Genomic DNA, 19,846 nt, shown 5'->3' on the forward strand with positions numbered 1-19,846 from the left:
TAGAGGGGATGGGGGGATGATGGAGGAGATGGAGGGGATGAGAGGGATGATAGAGGGGATGGGGGGATGATGGAGGAGATGGAGGGATGAGAGGGATGATGGAGGGGATAGGGGGATGATGGAGGAGATGGAGGGGATGGAGGGACGATGGAGGGGATGGGGAGATGATGGAGGGGGTGGGGGAATGATGGAGGGGATGGGGGGATGATGGAGGGGGTGGGGGGGACGATGGAGGAGATGGAGGGGATGGGGGGATGATGGAAGAGTGATGGAGAGATAGAGGGATGATAGAGGGGATGGGGGATGATGGAGGAGGTGGAGGATGGGGGATGATGGAGGGACCGATGGAGGGGATGGGGGGATGGGGGGGATGATGGAGGGGGTGGGGGGATGATGGAGGAGATGGAGGGGATGGGGGATGATGGAGGGGATAGAGGGATGATAGAGGGGATGGGGGATGATGGAGGAGATGGAGGGACGATGGAGGGGATGGAGGGAGGTGGGGCTGCAGGGTAGATGGAGCACGGCAGGTTGGGCACAGGGAACCCCGTCTCCCAGGGCAGCTCCTGGCTTTCCACCACCAGCTTTGGACTCAGCTCCCCCAACTCTGTTTACCTCTGAAAACTCACCCACTGTGTCCGCTGCCTGGCTGGGAGGTCTGTGGGCATTACAGCCAACTTGTGAATCCTCAAAGACTCATTCTGAAACTGACAGGGTGTGGGGGTGGTGAGGAGCCATCAAATCCTTATGTGGCCTGTGGTTCAGCCTAGTATGCAGAGGTCACTTTACCACCTTCTGTACCACACACATAGATGGCCACCCCCATACCTGTGGGTCACAATAGAATCTCACACATTTTATGCCATATCTGTGCAGAACTTGTGAGCCCTGTAAATATCTGCAAGTGTGACTTGGGAGGGTCTGTAGGCATCGTGCCTATGTGGGAAGGGCTTGGGAAGCGCTCTGTGGCCTTTGGGAAGTGCCTGGGCTGTGCCCACCCTGTTTCCCCCACCTAAATACATGCTGACCATACTAACAGGAACCATTCTAAAGGACTATTTACGAGTGTGGCCAAGAGCCATTACAGAACACAGCATTCTCAGAGCTAGCCTGGGGGAGCTCCCAGGGGACACAGGGCTGACCTTGGCAGCCCTTCTGCAGGGCTCCGGAGGCCCCAGGTTCTCAGCTGAGAAACACGTCCATGGGGTGTCTGTCCCTCTTCCGTGGCATTCTGGATTCTCTAAGAAGCTGGGTTGGACTGTGGTAGGAGAGTAGGATGGGCTGCCACCCTGGAAGATTGGCAGCCTCAACTGATCTCTAGAGCTAGCCACATTGCTCTCAGATACATGTCCAAAAAAAAGAAAGTGTTTGTACCAGAGGGGCTAAGAGCAGCTGTCAAGGGCGGCTGTCTAACACTGTTAGGACTTCTTATGACAAGAAGGAACTGTTAGTGGGCAGGCAGTGATAACCAAGACACACAGTGCCAGGGGAGGTGGGCGCCTCCTGTGTGCAAGGCGAGACCTGAAGGTTCCAGAGACCTACACGCGTGCTAATCTGGAAATGTTGGAGTTGCAGGAGATAAAGCAGACAAATGGCTGCTGAGGCTGAGTGCCAGAGCAGTCAGTGAGAGAGCTGTGTCAAAGGGCTGTGGCCAGATCCGAGGTGGTGCTTGCCAAGAAGAAAGAGTGTGTGTCATTTCTGCGATTCTTTTTAGAAATGATCTTGAGAAGAGGTTCAAGCTCCCAGTCACACTAGGCTCAGATCTCGTCCCCCAGGCTGACCCAGAGCAAATTAAAGCAGGCCGTAGCTGTCCTGCCATACACGTGAACTGAGGTTCCAGTGCATTATCAGACACAAGCACTCCCGAGTACCCACTAGTGTGCAGCACTACCCAATGAGAGAACACGAGCAGCCAACTCAGGCTGGCTTCCTTGCCCCGCTGGCCTCCCTCATCCTCTTTCCATCCAGCTTGGGTTGACTGTGGAGGAAGGGCATAAAGGTATGCCAGGGGAGTGTCGTACACAAGGAAGTCACACTCATAGTAGAAAGGCTCTTGGCTCCTCCTTCTCTAGCTGGCCTCTCCAGTAGGACTGGGGCGCTCTGAGGGCCTGGGAGAGACAAGCTCACCTAGTCTGCATGGTTTCCATCCCCCCACTCCAAGATTTATGTTTATTATAGATACAGTGTTCTAGCCTATATGTATCCCTGAAAGCCAGAAAAGGGCACCAGATCTCATTATAGATGGTTGTGGAATTGAACTCAGGACCTCTGGAGAGCAGCCAGTGCCCCTAACCTCTGAGCCATCTCTCCAGCCCCTCCACCCACTCTCCAGAAAAGCACCGGATGCACTTTTGTAAAACCCTCCCACTTAGCAGGGCCAGGTACAGGAAACAGCGCCCCAGCATGCTGGGCTGCACCAGTGTCTGCTCGGGGATCCATCCTTTCTTCTCACATTCCCAGCTGAATGGATACCGGTACCAGTACATAGAATGTGAGACCCAAGAACTGAGGTGATGAAGCCCTGGCTAGAGCATTCGGGACCTGGTGAGGGTCCTCCAGTAGCAGCCTGCAGGCTCCTTCCTATGGATGGTCGCTTACATAGTCTCATAGGACCAAGGGCAGGCACCGTCCTGGCTTCCCCAGGCTGGAGAACCAGAGGCAGGCCACAGCCAGAGCTTACTGCTACCAGCCAAAGAGCCCTTGGTGATGCATGGCCACAGACATAGGACCCAGTAGCACACTGCTTTTGAGGCATGAAGTGGCTTCAGATACATCAGATGTCTGCTCAGCAGCTCTGCTTCCTGACCGTGGCCAGAGATCACAAGACAACTTCCCATTCCACCTGACAAGACAGACTTCAAATTGCTTCCTCCCGAGCTGGCCATGGTTCTTCATTTCCACACCACTGGCTCCATAGCGCAACAGCTGGAAGCCATCATAGCCACTGCTGTGTCTTTTCAGACTGAAAGAGATAGATGGGATGAGGAGCCCGCAGGCCCATGGGGAGTAGCAAGGCTGGTCAGCGGCAGCACTGTAAAACATCCCAACACATCTCAGACTCATCAAAGTCAATCCATGCGCATGCAGCCAAAATGGCCACCTTCCTGCTGCTCGGGATACCCAGAGAGAACTGTCCTCCAGGTCTGATGGGCAATGGGGTGAACAGGATGGCAGCGCACAGTGAGCACACTGATGACTGGGGCAGGACCCGGAAGTCCAGAACACAAGAGGCTTGAGGACAGACGAAGGCTGGCCTCGACTCCTGAGTCTACAATAGCGTGCATTGTGAAATGCTCAAAATTAGTTTAAAAACACATTTATAGGGGCTGGAGGAGAGAGGGCTTGGTGGTTTAAGAGCACTGGCTGTTCTTCCAGAGGACCTTGGTTCAATTCCCAGCACCCACGTGGTGGCTCACGATCATTTGTAACTTCAGTCCCAGGGGGATCCTACATCCTCTTCCTGACTCCATTGGGCACCAAGTGCACACATAGTACGCAGACACACATTCAGGCAAAACAGCCATACACATAAAATGAAAATAACAATAATTCACAAACTTTAGTGATAAAAAAACATTATAAAAAACAAAGAACTTGGGGCCCGCTCAGTGGTTGGCAGGGCTGGCTGCTTTTCCAGAGGACTGAATAACTCCAGTTCCAAGGAATCAATACCTTCCCCATTCTGGTTTCCTGAGGCACCTGCATAATATGTGTGTGCGACTGAACACACAGACAGACAGGCAAGCAGACAGACAGACAGACAGACAGACAGACAGACAGACAGACAGGCAGACACCCCTAAAGCATTCCCAGGTCTGTGCACTCTTGCCTCTAAGTTCATGCTCTTCTCTTCGTCCTCTACACACTCTGATCTCCCCTGCCCATCTCTGCTTTCTGTCTGTCTCATTTCCCCGGTCCAGGAACCTGTCTGCAAATGAAACAGTACTCCCTCATGTTTTGTATAAACAACTGCCGCTGTAGCCTTTGGTTTTGTTACTGTGAAAACACAGATTCTTTATACAACACATGGGGGGGGCATGTCAGCGAGCACAAGGTATCTTGAACTACAAGCCTGAAACACAGAGAAGAGCAGACACACTGAAGAGGCTAGGATTTACACCCTCAAAGTGTGCTGCACTCGCGACATACTCAGGCCAGCGAGCCTCTAACTCCTAAACCTCCCCACACGGCGCCACCAACTGGGGACCAAGTATCCAGATACCTACCTGAGCCTATGGGCAACATCTCATTCAAAATACCAACAAAGGCCACCCAAAACCGTTTGGGCACAGAGCAGGTACATCACCAAGGGCATGGCAGCTCCAGGGCTTGTAAAACAATGCAGGTTGCTACTGATAGGCGGGGAAAGCTGGCTGGTTATATCTGCTCTCCACTTCAGACCTATCAGTAAATTGTAGTCACGCCTGTATGCATGAGCCAACACACAAACCCATTACTCCCCTTCCCGCCCCCCACCAGACATGTGGTCCATCTTCAGAACAAACAAAAGCTGGCTTTGGAACTAGGCCAGCCTTCAGGAATCCCATTAAAATTGGCTCAGTTTTATCACCCTCCATTTCCTTTGAATAAAAAGAAATATTATATCCTAGCCTCCATTACACTATTGAGTTAAATTTTAAAGGGAGGAGAGGCTATTTGTATGGAAACAAAATTATTTCATTTACCGAAGATGGGCCAGCAAGGATGCTGGAATGTATCCAAGTGTCCCTATTTAAAGCCCTGTCCAGAATTTACAGCTACTGATTTCTGGGCGGGGAGGCCAGGAGCTCTCCAGCATCCCAGCCCCCATAACATGGCACCCCAATTTCTAGAAAAAAGTTCCTACAAAGGTCAAAACTGGCCGAAATGTTCTAGAATGTCGAGTTTCAGATGCAGGCATGCCTGTCCCCTAGCAATGACAGCAGGTGCTGGTGACTCCAGTGCTAGGGCCCCTGAGGCCTGTTGCGGGAAATTGCCAACTAGACCCTTCATGGGAGACAGGCCACTGCCAAGAGCCATGCTCAAAGGCCATTGTTAGCTGCTGAGCAACCGGGGCTCCTTGTGGGTCCAACAGTCAGGGGTACCTGGAGCTTTCTCTCAGCTCACCCTGTACCTTTTAGCACCAGGCTCGTTGGAGACTGAACCAGATCCTTGCTCTTGACATTAAGACTGAACCCTGACATCCTTCTGCTCCAGAGGATGGCAGTAGGCAGCCCTAAAATCTTGTCCCTTGTGTAGCACAGGTGTCCCCTCACTGGGTCAGCCACATGGCTACATAGCATGTGCTTCTGTTGCAGGTCTGACAGCTCTCCTGAAGATGGACCGGCTCCATATGTCCCCTGGGTCCTCCACCCCTAGCCATGTGTCCCCAGCTGTGGAGGATGTCTTGCAGCCGGGCATCATTTCTAGGTGCATGCATGTGTATGTAGCAGTGTGTGTCCCATTGAGCCTAGTGACGGGGCTCTTCAGTCTGAGCGTGTTCATCCGGGACCGTGCTAGGCTGGAGGTGCTGGACAGGCTCCTTGCAGGCCTCACAGTACTACCATCTTGGTGACTCACTTCCCTCAATGCTGCTGGCGGCCTGACTACATGTCCACGAACAAACCTGGGCTGTGGGGCCCTCTCATTCTTCTCCAATGTCTGCTACTTTACTGCCCAATCCTGCAAGGGGCCATGCTTGTCCTGTCTCTTCTGCCAGGATCTTCGGGCCTGCTAGCTCTTGGTGAGACCTGTGGCATCTAGCTCCCCCGGGGCTGTGCTGTGTGCAGCCGCTCATCGTGGTGTCCCTGCTGGGCACATCTGGGGAATTACATGCAATCACCATGTGCCAGGTAGATCCACTGGTTGCATGGCCGACCTCCAAATTGTCCAAGTTCAGCCTGGGCTTCGCACTTGCCTCAAGCTTCCAGATGGTTCTCTTCCCTCCTGCACGCCTCCCCGCCAGCCTGGCGGGTGGCTCCTGCTCAAGAGTTACAGCCTCTGGGCGCTGGGTGGTACCCAACCGTGACTCTCAACATGTTCGCCTGTAGACTCTTCTTCCAACGCGGTCCTCCTACATCGGGCCCAGCTGAAACTTCAGAAGGATTTGGGATCCCCCTGGGATGAGCTGCTCATGAACCTTGCAGAGCTAGCCCTGTCTGAAGAGAGCTGCATCAACTTAGTACCCACCCTCCTCCTCCACCTACGGTGTAGGCTGCGTTGCTGAGCCTCCTTGAGCACCTCACACAGAGATGCAGGCGGGGACCAGACAACAGCATGCCCTTGAGTAGGGTTGGGGGCTAGACAGAGCCTGCCACCTGCTGGCACAAGCCACACCCCTTCCTGTTCAGGGAAGAGTGACTTTCCCGGGGGCTTGGGGAGGCAGGGTTCCGTGTTATGGATGTTGTTTAACAAACACAAGCTTGCCAGTCGCTGGTGGCTCATGCCTTTAATCCCAGCACTAGGGAGGCAGAGGCAGGCGGATCTCTGTGAGTTCGAGGCCGCCTGGTCTACAGAGCCAGTTCCAGGACAACCTCCAAAGCAATACAGAGAAACCCTCTCAAAAAAAAAAAAAAAAAAAAAAAAATACTAGCTTGTTCCCAGATTATTAGCCTCACCTTGAGGAACATTCAGGTCAAGGACACAATGGCATGGGTACAGAGGCTGACCAGAGACCTGGGTCTGCTGGAGGGTGTCTTGACTATAGACTACCATGCCTGCTAGTGGTCACCCTCCATTCCACAGCCCAGTCTGATGGCACAGGAAGGGCATCGAGGAAATAAACATAGCACTCATCTGGCTTTATTTTATTTTTTTAAATTATTTTTATCTTATGTGCATTGGTGTTTTGCTTGCATGTGTGTCTGTGTAAGGGTGACAGATCTCCTGTCACTAGATTTACAGACAGTTGTGAGCTACCATGTGGTTGCTGGGAATTGAACTCAGGACCTCTGGAAGAGCAGCCAGTACTCTTAACAACTGAGCCATATCTCCAGCCCAGCTTATTTGTTTCTCGAGATAGGATGTCACTACAAGCAGCCTAGGCTGGACTTGACTCCTGAATGCTGGGACTACAGATGTGTCACCCGCCTGGGTACTTATTTGCCATATAAGCGACATTACATTCTGCTTCTATGCAGTCGTTGCCACAGCTTTCAACTGTCAGAGAACATGGGCAGCAGAATTCCTGCCAAAAATCTCCTTTCTTTACCTTGTAAGAATCAGTCATCACTGGGGCTAGAGAGATGGCTGAGCAGTCAAGTGTTTTGCAGAGGACCTGTGTCAGTTCCCAGGAGCCACATCTGGTGGCTCACAGGTGCCTGCCTGCACTCCAACTCCAGGAGGCTCCAATGCCGTCTTCCATGGACACCTGAACTTATATGCATACTCCTCCTGCCCCACCCCACAATTTAAAATACAAATAAATCTTTTAAAATCTGTTGTTGTCATTAAAGCATTAAGATTATCACCCATAAGTGGAAGGTCCCTGAAACAGCTGGTTTCCATCCAGTGACAATGGTGTCACCCAGGACTGTACTGCTACCCTGAGATCTGGCAGGTACCCAGGTGGCACAGAGGCTGCCGAGAGCTCCAGCATATCCAATGTTGGAACCTTCGTCTCCAGTGTGGTTTCCTTAGGGATCTTTATGCGGGATGCCCAGTTGGCAAAGTTCATAGACCCCCTCCCTGGCTTCCTGTCTCAACATGTGATCTCTCTGTCCAGTGTGTTCTCACCACCAGCTCCCACCAGGATCCAATCAGCTTCTCCGATGATCCCATCCATTGCCACCATGATCCCATCTACCCCACCAAGATCCTATCAGCTCCTCCCATGACCCCACCCCTTCACACCATGATCCCATCAGCTTCCACCACCACAATTCTGCTCCCACTAGGATTCCTTCAGCCCCCATGACTCCAGCCATACTTCCATCTGCCCCAGCTAGGACCCCATCCACTATGGTAGAAACAAACAAACAAACAAAAACCAGGAGTGGCTTCAAAGAGACTAAACTGGATTTCTAACCTCTGAAACTGAGCTACAAAACCCCCCTTCTTAATAAGTACCCAGCCGTAACTATGCTGTCACAGCAAAGAAAAACTGACTAAACATCCACATCCCAAGACATCCCTGTCCTCTGGCTGGGGAGGATACTAACTAGCACTCTGGTAGCTCTGGGGGTGGGCTCAGCACACACGAGCCATCAGCTGCCCTTGGATCAGCCTCTTATACCTTCCCTCCGCTTACAGTCAATGTGCCCAGAGTAGAACTAACTGCCATGCAGGTTCTGGGGGTGCTTTCTCCATGTGGCACCCTATTCTCCAAGTGCCACATCCCAACAATACCTACTCGCTCACTTTCCGAAAGCCGGTCTCTTCCCCTCCACTGATCTAACCTGTTCTGCTCATCCCAGAACTCCTTCCTTTGTTGGGGGCCGAGGGATGCCTAAGGCGGAGCTGGTGAGTGCAAGGGTTTGCCCTGCCAGGACCAAATTCTGCACAGCCCAGCGGGCCCTCCTGGTATCACCATAGTCATCTCCTACATTTTGCTGTTCTTAGTGCCTCATGGTCAGTTCCCTCGAGTTCATATATGGCAGATGTAGAAGCTGCTAAGTTAATTTATAAATACCTGCCACGATGGATGCCCAGAGCACATGGCTCAGGAGAAAGAGATGGCAAAAAATCCTCTGTGTACTCAGGCTACTGGGAGCAGTGTGTCTCAGGACAGGGGCAGGAAAGAGGACAAACTGCAGCTCTCAACTCTCTGAGCTCCCCAGCATTCATACCGACGGATTATATTTTAAAAGCCTGAACCTGCATTGGTGGCTCTCAAATAAGTAAGATCCAGGTTTTTTAGGTGTAGTGTGTAGACTCGGAGACAACCTCAGTGTCAATTCCCAGGAAGTATCCACCATTTAAAAAAAAAATTTTTTTTTTTTTTTTAACTTATCTTTATTTTCTGCATAGGGACCTTTTTTCCCCCTGTGCATCATGTATCCAGTACCTGAGGAGGCCAGAAGAGGGTGCAAGCACCTCAGAATGGCAGATGGTTAGTGGCCATGTGGGTGCTGGGAATTGAATTGGGTTACCTGAAAGAGAAGCCAGTGCTCTTAACCTCTCTGATTCAGCTCTCCAGCCCATCCCCCACCCCACCCCTGGAACTCGCCTATCAAGACTAGACTGGTTGCCCCCAGGGACCCCCTGTCTGCACCACCTCACCACTGACACTACAATTATAGGCTACCACACCTGACTTTACAAAATTCCAGAGTCAAGCTGTCTTCTTCTAGCTGCCTCAGACACTGCATACATGTGATACACAGCAGCTGTGCATGTAAGCAAAACACCCAGCCGTACCTGATTTTTTGTGCATGGGTTCTGGGGGTCAAACTCAGGTTTTCCTTGCAAGTATTTTACTGACTGAGCTCCCTCCCCCAGACCTGGACCTTTGTACTTTAAAAGACAGTGAGCTGGGGATGGCAGTGCATGCCTATGACCCCAGCACTCTGGGCTCAGCCAAGGATCGTGACTCCAAGACCAACATGGGCTACATATGAGACCCTGTCTTAAATACAAAACAAAGCACAGCAATAAGAACAACAAAAACGGACCAGAAGGGGGCAAAATTTAAGAACCACTGAGAGCTGGTTGGGGAGGGGCTCCATTGCTGCAGCAGCAAGAGGTCATAGATTGCACCAGGGCCCTGTGGAAAGATATGGAGCCAAAGTCCCCCTAGCAGGCTCTAGATTTAGGGCCTATTAGTTGGGCCCACTGGATTCTGTCTCTGTCTCCTGACTGGCCCTATATCCATTACATTATAACTTCCTGATAATTCTAAGAGCAAGGAAGGGTCTTTCTACCTGAGAAGCGAAGAGAATGATTTAGAGCAAAGCAAGAGAATCTAGAGCAAAAGACAGCCAATGGGACACCCCTGCACACACACACACACACACACACACACACACACACACACACACACAGAGAGCGAGAATATAGCTCTGGATGCTCTGATCCAGGCGAGGAGTGCAGGAACCCGCCGGGTTGAAAGAAACTTGGAAGTGATCATGGGGTGGGGAGAACCCTCGAGTTCAGGCCTCCCTTGGCTAAGAAAGGGCTTGGGAGTTGTTAACAAGGGCCCACCTCCACCACTCCTTTCTGAGCCTCACTCCATCATCACTCCCCAGTGTCAGCAGCCTCTCTGAATAGCACTCAGGGCTCCCTCCACCGCCATCTGCACTCTGGGCTGCACATACTCACTTCTGGTTGCCAACACTCTCCAGGAATCAAAGGAGCAACCGAAGCTCCCAGCAACCAAGGAAGGGGCCCAGCTGTCAACACTGTAAAGCTCTGATCTGCTCCCTACAGGCACAAGGCTGTGTGTGTGTTCTGAGTGCTGGGGGTGGTGGTGGAGGGAGGCGGGTAGGTAGCAGCTGCAGGGCAGAGTGATGACACTCTTCTGGGGGTGCAAATTCCTTCCCACACTGGAAGACATGGCTACTGAACTGGCTTTTTCTGGGAAACAGCCCCAGGTAGCCTAGATGGCACCTGCACTGTGCACATGGGATGCCTGGGTGTATGAGAACTCCCAAACCTCAGGGACCAGGACCACAGCACCTGGATGCTCCTAGGGTTCAGGCGCCCACTTCCACAAGAAGAGGGATGGCTCAGGAGTTGGGGAGACTGAGTCACAGCTCTGCACTGACAAAACAGCTTCGGCAGGCAGGGTGGGCAGACTGGGCTGTGAGACCATCGGTCTCCTGTGCTCAGCCTCTCCAGCTCTGGTTCTTCCTTTATGAAGATGTCAGCCTTTCGACCTACTAGACACATATTAAAGTCAAGTATTAACTGTCATGAAGCACTTGTGTTGCAGAGTTAGAAGTCAGTGACATCTCCGGGCAGGGGTTAGGGCTCCCTATCTCCCTGAGTCTGAACCATTGGAGAAAAATGCATAAACTGTGTCTGGGGAGATAGATTTTGGTAAAGATGCATGAGAACCTAACTTCAGATCCCTAATATCTACATGGGGTGGTGGTGCATGCCTTTAATCCCAGAACTCAGGATGCAGAGGCAGGCAAATCCCTGAGTTCAAGGCCAGTCTGTCTGCAGAGCAGAGTTCCAGGATAGTGGGCTCCACAGAGAAACCCTGTCTCAAAGCAAGCAAGCAGCAAAAAGCATAGCATTCCTATAATCCCCATGTCAGGAATGGATAATGGAGGATCCCTGGAACTCACTAGCTGGCCTAACTGAATCAGCAAGCTCCAGGTTCACTGAGAGATCCCATCTCAAAAAAATGAACAGTGACTGCAGGAGACAGTGAACATTGGCTTCTGGCTTACACACATGCCGCGCATCCACACACACATGCATGAGCATAAATAAATGCCTACAATTTCTCCAAGCTTTGTACTGTTTCCCAATACACATGCTTAACACTTTAGGGGCAAACCAAATCATGCACGCAATCCTCAAATGCTTTTGATTGGCAGGCCGTTTCCCTAGGTGGGACCCAGGGAAGACCAGAAGAGCAAAGAGCATTGATGGCTGACTCAAAACATGGTGATCACACTGGGTTCCTAACAGGACTAAGAAGTAGGTGGCTTCCGTGATGAAAGAAGTCACCTCCTCACCCTGAAGAAAGCAGAAGGCTGGCACCTGTGTGTCCAACCTGCAGTCATGGGCCACATGTGTCCCACGACAGCTATGAATGGCCCAACACAGTTGCAGATAATTACAATGTCAAAGGGCCTTTGCAGAACTGTCTCATGTTACATCCATGCTCCAGGTGACCATGAGGAGTGGGAAGGGGGCTGGGTACTGTGGCACACTGGCCATACTCAGACTCTGGGACCATGTTCCCTAAGAGCTCTGACTGTCAGGCAAGAGGTGAGCCTGGACCCATGAGGTAGGCGCTGGGACTGTTCTGTGCTGTGGAAGTGGGCATGAAGACCAGAGAGAGAAATCTGGGGGCAGTAGGGACCCCTGGAGGTACTCTGGCCCTGACCCAGAACTTCCAAAGATGAAGGGGTTGTGTGCAGCAGGGGGGCTACGGTGAGGAGTTTATAATGGCAAAAACAAAAGGCTTCATTTTACTGGTACTTGTTCCATATATGGTCCAATACTGTCTGTACACTGAGCGGGTGGAGTGCCATCTGAAGTCCCTCCCTTAAGCCTTGAGTCGTGTGTGTGTGTGTGTGTGTGTGTGTGTGTGTGTGTGTGTGTGTGTGTGTGGTGGATCCAGCAGCCTGGGCCCTTTCTTGTCAAGGTAGAGCAGCCAGAGTAGGTTCCTCAGACACAACACCATTATAAACAACTGTGGACTCGGGCACAAAACATAATACCAAACCCTCGAAGACATCCAACTCATGTGGGGACAAGCAGATCCAGGAAGGACATGAGCATGGCTTGTATAAGGGCAAAGACCCTGGCCCAGACTCAGCCTCCAGCCCTGCCTTCAGCTGCAAATGCTCAAACTGTGTCCCTCAGACTATGTCAAGAAACCAAGGCCAGAGGCAGCCTGGCTCTGAAGGAATGCTCCTTAAGACTATCATAGAGCACTATAAGAGAGTGTGGAGGAAGCCCTCATAAACAACAGACTAACCACTGTATTCACAGACTCTTCTCCAAGGTCTCTCATCCTTATCCATACTAAAATCTATGAGGTCAGAAGGCAGAGATCCCTTCTACCTGGGTCCTGTCATGATGACATAGGTCCCAAGTGCTAGACATATGATGTGACTACCTGGTATGTTAAAGGGAGGCCTGGGCTCTGAGCAGGGCACTCACCCAATGCTTCAGCTGCCACCATGCACCTGTGCAAGATATCAGAGCACCTCAGGGGACTCCCCAGAACCCAGGAGGCAATGAAGGCACTCTCGCCATCCCAACCCCATGGAACCCTAAGCATGGGCTTGCAAGAATGGGGAATTTTTTAAGGGAGCAGCTATTTTTAAGTGGCACGCCTTGGCTATTTCAAGGCTTGGGTTTCTGTTTTATTTATTTAATTCAAAAAGGAAGCTGTGTTTTCTCATGATCTGTTTCTTTCAAGATGGTGTCACGGGCGTTTTTTAATGTTGACGTCATCTTGACTTGGTAAGCTGGTCCGATGGGCTCTTTATCATGCTGCTCAAATGAGAAAAAACAGCACAGTAGTCGGGGCTTCTACAGTTCCAAAGGGTCCCGACTTAGTATTTTTCCATTAAAAAGAAAATTTAACACAGAACTCCGCTTAAAGATCTGTACAGGGCAGCAGGCCAGCGTTCCCTAGAGATGCCCCTGCAGCTGTCTGCATGCAGGTAATTGCTTTATTTAATTTTTTAGTATTGTATGTGCATGACTGTTTTACCTTCATGTATATCTGTGTATTGCCTTCATGCTTGGTGCCCAGAGCCCAAAAGAGGGAGTTAGACCCCCTAGAGCTGGAGTTACAGATGATGGTGAGCCACCAAATGGGGCGCTGGGAGTTGGACCTGTGTCCTCTTCAAGAGCAACAAATGTTAACCCTTGAGCCATCTCTCTAGACCAGTACCTGTTCCTTCCTGTTGCATGTACTTGCCCTTTTAGGGAGCAGCATGTGCTGATTCCATCTGCCCTTAGGCCAGCAGAAACATGCACTATTCATGCTAAAAACACAAATGCCCATCTGTTGTGCCCAACCTCACAGCTTCCCAACACTCAAGAAGATACCAAGACGAAAACACACGGGGCTGCACTGAGGAGGTAGAGGCGGAACCCTGGGGTCTCTGACCAGGCAACCTAGCTATACTGATGAGCCCCAGGCCAATGAGAAACCCTGCCTCAAAAAACAAGGTGGACAGGAGGTTCTCCAGCCTCCACATCCACACACATGCATAAGCACATACATGAATAAGCACACACACACACACACACACACACACAGAGAGAGAGAGATACAAAGAAAGCACAAATGAGACCAATTTAATTATTATGAATATCAAATAAGTTGACTGCATAGCTCAAGTCGGGGCTACCTACTGTCTGATCATGAAGTGAAGCCTCCTCCCCCAAGCTTGTCTCCACCTCAGGGCTACAATGCCAAGATCATCCCAATGCTCAAGAGGAAAAAAACAACCAGAAGGTGGAATGCTTGTGGAACGGCAATCGAAGGGCCACTAGAACCCCCGGGCTTGGGTCCCTCGGCCTTGGCTGTACAAGGCCTAGAACTGGAAACAGAGAGCAGACAGGTGGCCAGAGTGGGGATGAGGCTTATCAGCCACCTGGAAGACAGGTGACTCAGCTGACCCCTGGGCAGAGAGACGTTAGACCCAGTGAACATTAGAGCAGAAACCCCACCCAGATTCCTAATTTCTGACCAAGATACTTGCTGCTTGTGGGCTGCATTTCCTGCTGCAAGCAACCCTGGGAAAGCTATAGCTTATGTTCGCTGTGTTCCTGGCACCCTACTAAAGCTGACTGAGAAAACTCATTGTTCAGTCTTAAAGCCAGTACTGACAAAAACAAGCAAGAACATCATCACTTGCTTCTACAAATGAGTAAAGGTTTCTTACCTAAAAGGTAAACAGTATTATAATCCCTCCACACTTTAAAAAAAAAAAAGTGTCAGTGGGTGAAGAACAGCAGTCACACTGGAAACTTCCATAAAATATGTGTCCAACTGGACTGTTTTCACTTCCTACATGTGGGAGGGGAAAAAAACAGCCAGCAAAAAAATGGTTAATGCTGGCCTTAAAAGGAGGCTGGCCAGAGCCAAGTGAGTAGGCTTGGGAAGTCTATAAAGGAGGCGCTGTGCCAAGGGGGCCAGACGCTGCGGGACAGCCACAGGCATCATCCCTTCTAGACAAGTCTTTCTTCTCCTCCTCTCCTGCTGTTCCTGCCGGATGCCACCCCTAAGGTGCGGCAAGTCCAGGGCCAATCCCCTTCGGGCAAGCTCCGGGTACTCCTCCAGTGACACAGGGGCACAGGTAAGATTCAGGCTTGCGCCCCAGGTTCCGGGTCTGCCTGTATCTGGCTGGGCAGTACTTCCTATGCTGGGAATGATGGAGGAGGCATGTACCCCTCAGCCTCCAGGGATAGCATGCTAGGTGTGACTGAGGCAAGGGCTCTACTCAAGTACAGGCAACAGAGTGTCCATCTAGAGCTCCACACTCATGTCCCGGCTACGCCCTGTAACACCACATTGCTGCCTCTCTTTGCCTGCCAAGGGATTGCTGGTGGCTTAGCAGTTCCAGGGTCAGGGTCTTGTAAGCCAGGCAAAAATCTGGCCTTGTCTCCCCAGATCTGGACATACAAGAGGAAAATCAGAAGGGCACTAGCATTGGTCCTTAGACCAGCAGAGCAGCAGTCTGGATCAAGGACAGAGCCCAGGGCGTTGTCTCCACCACACTCCCACCAGAATGGTTGAGCAGCTTTGGGGCAGGGTGGGGTGGGGGGCTCTGCTCCCTCTTAAGCTTCTGGAGTTGTGGCAGGACTTGAGTTTCCACATTCACACTTTGCTTTCTGGGTTAGTGCTTTTAAATTGTGAGGTTTTGTTTGTCTTAAGGCAGGGTCTGACTGTACAGCCCTAACTGGTCTGAAACTCACTACATAGACCAGGCTGGCCTCAAACTTATAGAGATCCACCTACCTCTGATTCCTTTGTGCTGGGATTAAAGTGTGCACCACCAGGTCCAAATGTCTTGTTGGATCTCAGAAGAAATAAAGGGAAGCCGTCCATGCTGTAGTTGGACTCAGAAAAGTGGCTCAAATGGGCACCACCTGTGAGAGATGGGTTGCCCACCCACACTTCCAGATAGGATGTGACCATGGCAGTAAGCTACCCCTCCATTCTTCCTCCCCTTATTTTATTGAAGCAGTATTTTGGGAGAGAAAGGTCAATAAATCTCTGGCTTGCCCTTGCTTCACCTCAAAACCAAAAGCAACCCCCACCAAAAAACAAACAAACAAACAAACAAAAGAGATGTATTTCCAGGAGCCAACCCCGTCCATTCTGTCAACTAACCCTGGGTGCTACTGACTGTGGGTGAGGAAGCTGGGACAGTAGCTGCCCCGGACAGTATGGACACCGAGTAGCATCCCTGCCTTCTACGCACTGGATGCCAGTATCCCTCTTCCACACTGGGCCACCCCAGGGTCTCCAGACACTGCTACTGAGAACCCGGGTCACACCACAGACACCCCTGGGGCTCAGAGTCATACAAGCTAGGAAACATCCCCAGGCACATCCTCCAAGCCACAAACGAAGCCCAGCTTCCAGGATACAGCCTCTAAAATGTTATATTTCGCAGTAATTTGTGAAAAAGGACAAAATACTCTCCTTGTTTCACGCCTTTCTTCCTTATCCCTTGAAAAGGGGGTCTCAGGCTACTGCCCAAGTTAGTCTCAAACTCCTGGGCTCAAGGGATCCTTCTACCTCAGCCTCCTCAGTAGCTGGGCAGAAGAGGAGTCATTTTCAACTATTTAGTGAATTCGAGGACAGCCTGGACTACATGAGACCCTGCCTCAAAAACCAGCAGTGTGTATATGTGTGTGTGTGTGTGTGTGTGTGTGTGTGCGTGCATGCGTGCGTGCGTGTGTGTGTGTGTGTGATGCCAAAGATGGGACCCACAGTCCTTGTGTGTGCCAGGTAAATGCTTTACCACGAGGTACACATCAGCTATCAAATGACAATTTTTATTCTTTTTCATTCTGTATTAGGGGGCAGGTATTTATGCCTGGTACCCACACTCAATACTGCCGACAGTCAAAGAGCAAAACTTCTCTTGTCACTTAACTAAGAGAAAAGTCAGCTACCATTCCATGGGCTTCTTGGAGAAAGGCTGGGTTTTTCCCTTCCCATGTCGCATCTCTTTCCAACAGCTGCTGAAGTTAATGAGACTTCCTGTCCCGACAAACAGTAGTTTTCCTCAAATTCCCACACCACACATTCATGTTATTCCATGAGCCAGCGATCTGACGGGTCCCACTGCATCTCCCATGACTCACAGACTGTCGCCAACTCAAACCACCAACTCTGGACACCCTTAAGGGACACAAGGGAACACTCCCACATCCATCTCTTCTGCTCCAGCTCAGGGTCACCCATCTCTCCAAGAGGGTGAATAGCCTGAGTCCAGAAGGATCTGTTATGGCTCATGCACTACACCTGGCTCCCTCAAGACACATGGATTCCAGATGCTTAATCCTGTCCCGTCTGCCTCCACAGGTGCTCAGAGAGTGAGCAGGCGGCAGGTGTGGCTGACCAGAGCCCGCCAGACATCGCACGCCCTGTCTGCCTTTCTGGTTTTCTGAAACAGGTTCCTGGAAGGAGGTTCCCTGCTTTACAAATGCCTGGCTCACTTCCAAGAGAATCACCTTTCTTTGTGAAGATGGAGCTTTCGCTTAAAACAGACTTCTGTGACCCTTTCAGCAAGTCCTGAAAGCTGCCAAGGAAGCCATGGATGCAAGTACTCCAGCCCACACTGTTGGCGTGGAGATCTACCTAGGTCCCATGTGGTCGGACCCTTCCAACAGCACCTCTCTGACCCTCAACTTGTCCCCTCCCGCTGCAGGAAGACATCCCAGGGAACCTCACGGGGCACCTCTCTGAGCAGCAGCAGTGCGTGATCGCCCTTTTCCTCTCCTGCCTCTATACCATCTTCCTCTTTCCCATTGGCTTTGTGGGCAACATCCTCATCCTGGTGGTGAACATCAGCTTCCGGGAGAAGATGACCATCCCAGGACCTGTACTTCATCAACCTGGCAGCTGCCGACCTCATCCTGGTGGCTGACTCACTGATCGAAGTGTTCAACCTGGATGAGCAATACTACGACATCGCTGTGCTCTGCCTTCATGTCCCTCTTCCTGCAGATCAACATGTACAGCAGCGTCTTCTTCCTCACTTGGATGAGCTTCGACAGGTACCTGGCGCTGGCCAAGGCTATGCGCTGCAGCCTCTTCCGAACCAAGCACCACGCACGGCTCAGCTGTGGCCTCATCTGGATGGCCTCAGTGTCCGCCACACTGGTACCCTTCACGGCAGTGCACCTGCGGCACACTGAAGAGGCCTGCTTTTGCTTTGCTGATGTCAGAGAGGTACAGTGGCTGGAGGTCACACTGGGCTTTATTGTGCCCTTTGCCATCAGTGGCCTCTGCTACTCCCTCATCGTGCGGGCCCTCATCCGGGCCCACAGGCACCGTGGCCTGCGCCCACGCAGGCAGAAAGCCCTGAGGATGATCTTTGCCGTGGTCCTTGTCTTCTTCATCTGCTGGCTGCCGGAGAATGTGTTCATCAGTGTCCATCTCCTGCAATGGACGCAATCAGGAGACACTCCCTGCAAGCAGTCTTTCCGTCATGCTTACCCCTTGACAGGCCACATTGTCAACCTTGCAGCCTTCTCCAACAGCTGCCTGAACCCCCTCATCTACAGCTTCCTTGGAGAGACTTTCAGGGACAAGCTCAGGCTGTACGTGGAGCAGAAGACGAGCCTCCCAGCTCTGAACCGTTTCTGCCATGCCACACTCAAGGCGGTCATTCCCGACAGCACAGAGCAGTCAGATGTCAAGTTCAGCAGTGCTGTGTGAGAGGCACCTCCTCGGGGAGGAGGACAGGGGGTAGGGGGCAGGCTGGTGTTCAGGGGGAGCACACGCCCAGCACGTGTGGTGGGTGGGTGAACTGAGTCATGTCATACTCTCAAACCCTTGGAGAACGTCACACTGCTGGGTCATCTCTGGGGCTGCTGGGACCCTGCCTGACGATGCAGCTCATGAATGTGGCAAGCCAGATTCAAGGGCCCAGTGCAGCAGGTCATGTGACATTCATCACTGGACTCAAAGGGTGCCCTACAACCTGCAACTTTTGGTTTTCTCTCCATATTCTATGTCCCCAGAAGATGATTCTGCTGTTGACAGGAAACAGCGGAAAGGATAGGCCACCCTACGGGAGCATAACATTTCTGCTACATGAATGCTACCTGGGTGGAGGAGTCTAGAGACAGAATATATGTACCAGACCCAAACTGGCTGCATTTCCTTTGCCTGTGATGTCTAACTGGCCATGCACACAGTGCATGCAAAAGCTAAGGACACCGGAGCCCTCTTCCTGCCTTCAGGAAGAACGCTGCAGGGTCACCCCAGCTGCCACTTATAACTCCTGTGTGACCAGTGTGTCTGAGCTGAGAGAGGCCCTGTAGCAAACGGCCCACCTGCTCTGGGATGCCCACCCCTCGAGATGCTTGTTTACCAAGGTGTTTGCTCTTATGTGAAGGTGAAGGAGGCTGTGGGTGCTGCTGTGCCAGTCAGTGTGGTGCCACCATGAGAGGTATGGCTCAAGGACTTGCTTCTTCGAAATAATACTGGGAATAGTAAAGTGTAAATGGCTCTCATTCACTTGTAAAAGGGAAGAAAAGATAACTAAGAACTGGTGTATTCATTCAGTGCCTGAATAAAGTGTAGTCACATGGTGAGTCTTCCTTGCTTTGTGGCTCCTGGAAGGGGGTGTGGAGAGACAGGTGAGGAAGGGACAATGACAAAGTCCCCAGTATGGCTCCTTCCTTGCAAAGGAACTTGATCCCCACCACTTCACACACCTCTGTGCCACCGAGTGCCACCGAGTGCCCTCCGGTGCACCAACAGGCTACACCTGGCACTTCTGGGACGGCGTGGGCCACATGCTGTGTGGCATCTGGGCACCAAATATATCTTTCTCCTACTTATGTTGACATCCTCACTTTGCCTCATTTAGAGGTCTGCACAGGACAGCCATCTATCCATCCCTAGGAGATGACATGGCCGGGACTGGGAGCCACAGAGCAGCCTGGAGCCAGAAGGGAGGGCCGAAGGCCATGCATCACAGGACAGGCTGCTTCACGCTCAGTCTCTAACCCCTGACCACCCAGCTGGGCAGCTGCCCAT

At 51.6% G+C, this 19,846-nt stretch overlaps 2 pseudogenes; both read left to right on the forward strand.

Annotated features, from left to right (window-relative positions):
• The first annotated feature begins 3,092 nt into the window (after nt 1-3,092).
• LOC127215271 (uncharacterized) lies at nt 3,093-6,282 on the forward strand (annotated as a pseudogene).
• An 11,001-nt stretch (nt 6,283-17,283) lies between these two features.
• LOC127215272 (G-protein coupled estrogen receptor 1-like) lies at nt 17,284-18,522 on the forward strand (annotated as a pseudogene).
• The last annotated feature ends 1,324 nt before the right edge of the window (nt 18,523-19,846 follow it).

This window comes from Phodopus roborovskii, unplaced genomic scaffold, assembly GCF_943737965.1.
Source record: "Phodopus roborovskii unplaced genomic scaffold, PHOROB, whole genome shotgun sequence".
NCBI lineage: Eukaryota > Metazoa > Chordata > Mammalia > Rodentia > Cricetidae > Phodopus > Phodopus roborovskii.